At 51.7% G+C, this 6,000-nt stretch overlaps 1 protein-coding gene across 3 annotated transcripts in view; it reads right to left on the reverse strand.

Moving 5' to 3' along the window:
• Positions 1 to 5,729, reverse strand: part of TRAF3 (TNF receptor associated factor 3) — a 108,136-nt gene extending 102,407 nt beyond the window's left edge. For 2 of the 3 annotated variants that reach the window (XM_074326892.1, XM_074326891.1), the window contains exon 1: positions 5,462 to 5,729. The gene's annotated coding sequence lies outside the window, so the exon portion shown is untranslated. The remainder of the gene's footprint in view (positions 1 to 5,461) is intronic. The other variant, XM_074326893.1, reaches the window with a different exon arrangement.
• Positions 5,730 to 6,000: the final 271 nt, after the last annotated feature.

Below are 6,000 nucleotides of genomic sequence, written 5' to 3' on the forward strand. Positions count from 1 at the left end.
TTCTTCTGGCTCACCCACCTTACAGAAGCTCCTGGAAGACAGTGATCATGGAGCATCTTGTTTGACTTTTTAAGCTTTGGCAACTAGCACTGCTCCGAAGTTCTCGAAAAACGTGTGTTGATGAAATAATTCCTGATCATCCCAAGTTGGAATTAGAGGCCACGCAGCTGCCCTTGGGCAAATCCTGGGAAATGAAGACTTCAGGGAAAAGTCTACTCACGCCAATGAAGAGTCCCATCGTGCCAGTACCTGACTTGGCAGACTTCCTTGCCCAAACTCCGAGCCTCAGCTGCCTCCCACAGAAAATGAGGGAACTCACTAGAAAATCCCGGCGGTTGCTACTGAGACCTGATATGGCATGTCCACTGTCTAAGATGACATCTCAGCCCTCTGCACAATGGAAAGGCCCATCAGAAGGCCCAGCTGTCTGCTTCACTGCGAGGGCCATGCGGCCGTGCGGTGCCATCAGCCCCTTACAGGCAGGAGAACAGCACGGCGAGGCCCGGCGGCTGCCGAGACCCTCCTCCTGCTGGGACAGGGCAGGCCTGCCACGCGGATGTCTACAGCTGGCACCTTTCACCAGGCCCACACGGCTCAAGCTGGGGGCTACACAGTCCCCAGGACACGGGGTGGGATGCCAGGGGACCCCTCAGGGGTCCTGGGAAGGCAAGGATAAACACAACGCATTTTGTGGCGAATCAACTGTACTCAAAAATCTGGGGGGCAAAGTGTGTTTGTTTTAAAAAATCAGACATATTACTGAGTACAATGTAAAATAAAATTTTAAGATAAAATTTAAAGGGTTTGAGAGATTCTGCAGTAAGTCATGCCATGCCCTTTCTCACACAAGAAAGCCTTCTGAAACCAGAACACTTAATTTACCCTATAATAACGTTTCAAACATCAGGCTACTATTAATCCAAACAGGATGGAATTTAATTTCCAGAATAAAGTTGTGACTTCTGGGCATTGTCGGCAAGGAAGGACTCAAGAGAACTAGTTTCTCTGTTCTTCCCTTTGAAGTCATTAAAAGCACCCAAGAAAGTTACAATGTCAAAAGGAGTCTCCCTTCACACAAGCCCCCAAGGCAACAAACCCGGGAGCTAAGCGCTACCAGACGCCCCCAGTCAAGGGCGGCAGCGACAAGCCTCCCCAGCCGCATATGCCAAGCGACATGGAACCAGTGTGTGGCATCTGTCACATCCCTCCTCTCCCCCAAACTTGCAGATTCTGGACACAAACATGAAAGGAGGGGTGCCCCCTGCCTGACCCTAGGGGAAGAAGGAGGGGGCAGGTCTAAGCTACCTCGTCAGGGCATTAATTAGCCTTCCAGGGTACAAGTCAGTGTCCGAAAACCTTCAACATAATCACCGTAACACCTGGAGACTCGGTTTACCATTTCGATGCTATTGTTGTCCTAAAGACTTTATTATGCCACTCGGTTAATCAATTTAGCTTTTCTCTCCACTTAAAGAAACCATGTTTCCAATAAATATACTTTTGGGTTTTGCCATAGAATCCAGTGTTTAAATTAGAAAGGAAATCAGATTATCAGTACAACAGGCCTGATATCTTTCTTGGTAGAATGGCCTCATGAGAAGTTACAAAATAAGCAACATTTTAAAACAATATATGGAGTCAAAATAGTATGGAGCAAATCCTTAAAAAAAAGTCAAACATAAACTGAAATTGTAGGGTCACTTTTGTATTTCTTGAGAATTAAAGAGATATGGGCCATTTCAGCATGAATGATAGAGCGGTAGGTTTGGGGGAGTCCCTGGGGAAGGAGCGTTTTAACCTTCACACCCCTCCCTCACCACCACCTTCTGAGACTTCCTACCCACAAGGACAAAGTATTGATGGCAACGTGCTCCATCCAGGTGGGGGCCCATGGCTCTGTGCCCTTCACAGCAGCAGACTGCCTGAGCCACCAGAGCTCCTGGTGAAAAGCTAGAGGACGGCACAAGGAACGTCACAAATCGAAACCCACTGACCTGCGGCGTCACCGGCCCAGTAACTACTGGCAAGAAGCAGCAAAGCAGCAAGCAAACTGTCAGGGAGGGGAGAAAGCCTCTTCCTGCCATTCCCAGGGTCCCAGGATACCTGCCTTCCTGACACCAGGGCTCATCACCGGCTTCCTGGAAGCCTTTCCCCACAATCTAAGAGCTTTCCCTTTTCTGATCTTCCACCAGACTTCCAGTCTCCTACACAATCCACCAATCCACTCCAGCTTACCTTTCAAAGACTTCCAACTTTCTTCCTGGTGGGTCTTCAGCTCCCTAGCTGAGCAGCCAGCTCCCTGAGGGCAGGGTAGTGACGTTTCCTTTTTCCTCACCCTCCTGCCACCAGCTTCAGTCCCCATTGGTTTCTAGCATCTCCTCTCACCGTGCCAGGGGGCCAACATGCCCCAGACTTCTGCAGACCACGCGCTTAAAGGCTGGTGCGGTCTCTCACTCATCCTGGCACTGTAACTAGAACACTGTGGGAACTCGAGGCACATTAACTGAACACATTAAATTAAATAAGAAAAAGACTCCCAAGTCCCAGTTAATGATCCACTTATCTCGAGGAATACAGAATTCAGGAAGAGATTCCAACCTGATTTCTGGAGTTGACAGAAAGCAAGTCACCTGCATTTATGACACCTCACCACCTGCCAGCCTCACCAGAAAGGGTTCTACTGATAACACAACAACCTCACCTCCTTCCTAGGTTGCTCAGTTCCCCACCACCCATTATGTCTAGGATAGTGTTGTGCAGAACACAGCCAGCCAATAAAGGCTCTCGAAAATGAGAAAGCCATTTTGTACTTTTTAGTTAATTAGGAATAATAGACATGACACAAGCATACAAAATGTGTTCTTACATTTTTTCCTTTTGTTTAAAACTGCATTTTCTTTGGCCCCAAAGCCTGGTGTTCCGATACAAGCGGCACCTATCCTGCTCGCCTCCCTACTGCCCTCCCACCCACCCGCAGCACGTCCGGCTTCACCCCTCCTGCTCAGAGCAAGTGGAAGCATCATCTCCACGGTCAGGCCTCGGCTGCCTCTCTCCGGTCGCCTTCAAATCCACCAGCCTCACCTCCTCCCTTCTCACTCAGTAGCTCTTCCCAGTTTCTGTCTGTACCTTAAGACAATATTATGACTCTCCTACCCCCCCAAAAGCCAAATAATTTTTCTTCCTCTATGAACACTTGTAAAGAAGCATGCCAGGAGTCCCGATTGCATGGAATCGAGCAGAAGGCGTTGGTCATCAGATGTCTCCTCTGCTAAGTCAACAGTTCTTAAACTGACCATTGCAAGGAAGCTCAGCTATTGCGTAATATTGATAGGTTAGATCACTTGCTGTTTGGAGCGTCTTGCTAGAAGATGACAACACAGAGATGGGCAAATTTAACGCAATTTCCTTTGTTTGCTTGAGCTAGCCCAGACTTGCAACACCACAATGACAATTTTATCTTTCTTGAAGTACAGCTTTAACGTAAAAAAGGACATTCTCATCCTTCAGCTCATTAGCATATCTACCCTGACAATACCTCAGAAAGGTCATTCTCTATTTGCAAAGCGAAAAATTAAAGGGATTCTAGCAATGGTGTTTACAAAATCAAATCCCCAACTCGGGAAAACAGCAAGCAGCAAGATATTTCAGTTAAACGGAGCTTCTTCAAGGCACGAACAAGAGAAGGAATATTATTTAACAGAAACAACTGGCCACTGCTATTGCCTGGTTCCTGTGGAATGTCTTTACACCCTTCTCACGGAGTGAGGCCATCTTATTAATTCCAAAATGAATGGAGAGCATCCAAGGAAAATAATTGCTCTTCTTTCCCCTCACAGAAAAATTCACATGAATGTCTTAAAAAGAAAAAAAAAGCTGGAATTCTCCCTGCCAGCTCTCTCTGCTTTCCTGACTTCTGCATTGTGACAGCTGGAACAGATGGCGTCTGGGGAAGACACCTTACATCTTAAACCTTATCCCTCACTAGGTCTGATTTTAACGAGTGATGCTGGAACCCCAGGTCTGTTGGGGTTCCTGTCATTCCCAGTCTTGTATGATATTTTCCATTTTCACACTGATCAGCCTTATTGTGTTTTGGCCAAAGAATTTTTCATCTTTAGACTAATTCTTACCGTATGATCTTGTCACACCACGGTGCAAAGGCACATATCTCCTTGCATTTGAAAAACAAGTGGCTGTACACTATTTTGCCCGACATCCTACACATGATGCAGTCTTTTTCACAGGCCATTTTCAAAAATGTGAAAGACATGAGAAGATTTTGGCACCAGCCGATGGTCCACCTGGTCATTTCTTTAAGGATTTTATAGACACACGAGATGACAGTAAACATTTCCAAAAGCTTCACCAGTGTGTATTCACAGCAAATGCTAGAAAAAAATTATGGCTCCTCCTCAGTTATACGTTGTGAATGTAAATTAAGAAGCGGCAACAACGCTACTCAATACAGCCTTCATGACTCCACAAAAATAAATGAGTAAATCACACACACACACACACACACACCCCAACCCATTCTGAAAATTGATGCAGAGCTTAGTACGAAAAACGTGAAATAAAATTGTTTCCTCCAGGGGATCATTCTCTGAAGGCTTCTTAAATTTCAAAGCACGTCCACAACACTTCATCCATTTCCATTCTGCAGCTATGTTTTCAAATTAAAGGTAAAGAATTTTCCACACAGAATTCTCCGTAAAGGTCTTAATATTAGATAGATGGCCCCAAACGGGGTGACACTGTGAAAACGTGGCACAGCGTACGTGAGCAATAGCCTGGCGCCTCGAGATGAAAATTTAAACACCGTGGCAGCGAGCCCTTCCAGCTTTTTGCCCCGGGGAGCCCACTCTGACCTTCCGTATTAATCAGAGGTGGAACGTGTGCGTTCTGCCCCAAACTGGGTCCCAGTCCGCCTGCCTTCGAGGCCACTGCAGCTGTATGAATTAGTCAGAGGTTCATCTGCAGAGGAATGACTCAGTATAAACTTTTAAATAATGGCTTAAAAACACACACACACACACACACAAAACACACGAAACCAGCCCAGGGCCAGCAGGCTCGTCCACGAAGACAACCGAATCAGTCCGCTTCTCACGCGGTAAAAATACCCCGCCGCGCCGGAGATGCTGGTTTCTCGCCGCCCCGTGGGGGGGGCGGGGGGGTCACGTTCGAAGGAGGCCTTGGCGCCCCGTTTCCTGAAAAGCTGCTGGAACCCCGGCCCGCGGCCCCGGGCCCGGCCTGAAGCACAAAGTTTCCCGAAGTTGAGGCGTCCGGGGGGCGGACGGGCCAGCGGAGACCGGGCACTGGCCGCCGGCCGCCGGGCCTGCGCCGCTCCGGCCCCGCGCCGCCCGCTCTGGGCCCGCCCGCCGCCGAGGGCACGGGATGGAGCCGCCGGGATGGAGCCGCCGGGCCCGCCCGCTGCCGCCCGCCCGCCGTCGCCCCTTACCCCGCGGTCTGCCGCCGCTCGCCGGCTCAGGGGCGCCGGGCGCGTCCTCCGCCGCGGTCCGCAGCGTCCTGCTCCCCGGGCAGCCCCATATCGGGGGGCGGGGAAGGGCCGGCGGCCGCCGCCGCCGCCGCCGGCTGGAAAGTCCCTGCTGGGCTGCAACCCGGCTCGCGCACGCGGCGGCCGCGCCGCGCCGCGCTCCCTCGCGCCCTCACGCTCCCTCTCGCAGCACTTCCTCTCGCGCGCTGGAAATCCCCGCCGGCCGGGGAGCGCGCCCGGCGCGCGCCCGCCCCGCCCCCGCCCCCGCCCGCGCGCGTGGGAGCCGCAGGAGCTGCCGGCGCCGCCAGCCCCGTGCGCCCGCGCCCCCGCGCGCCCTCGCCGCTCCCCGCGCGGCCCGTTGCTAAGGCCCTCCCGCGCCGCGCCCGCCGGCCGGCCTTAGCAACGGCGCGGCGGCGCAGGCGGGGGTGTCTTCGGTCGCCCCCCGCGTTCCTCCCCGGCTGCCGCTTGCCCCGCCCCACTCGCTCCATATGGCCCCCGCTGCG

This window comes from Rhinolophus sinicus, linkage group LG03 (genome assembly GCF_036562045.2).
Source record: "Rhinolophus sinicus isolate RSC01 linkage group LG03, ASM3656204v1, whole genome shotgun sequence".
Taxonomy (NCBI): Eukaryota; Metazoa; Chordata; class Mammalia; order Chiroptera; family Rhinolophidae; genus Rhinolophus; species Rhinolophus sinicus.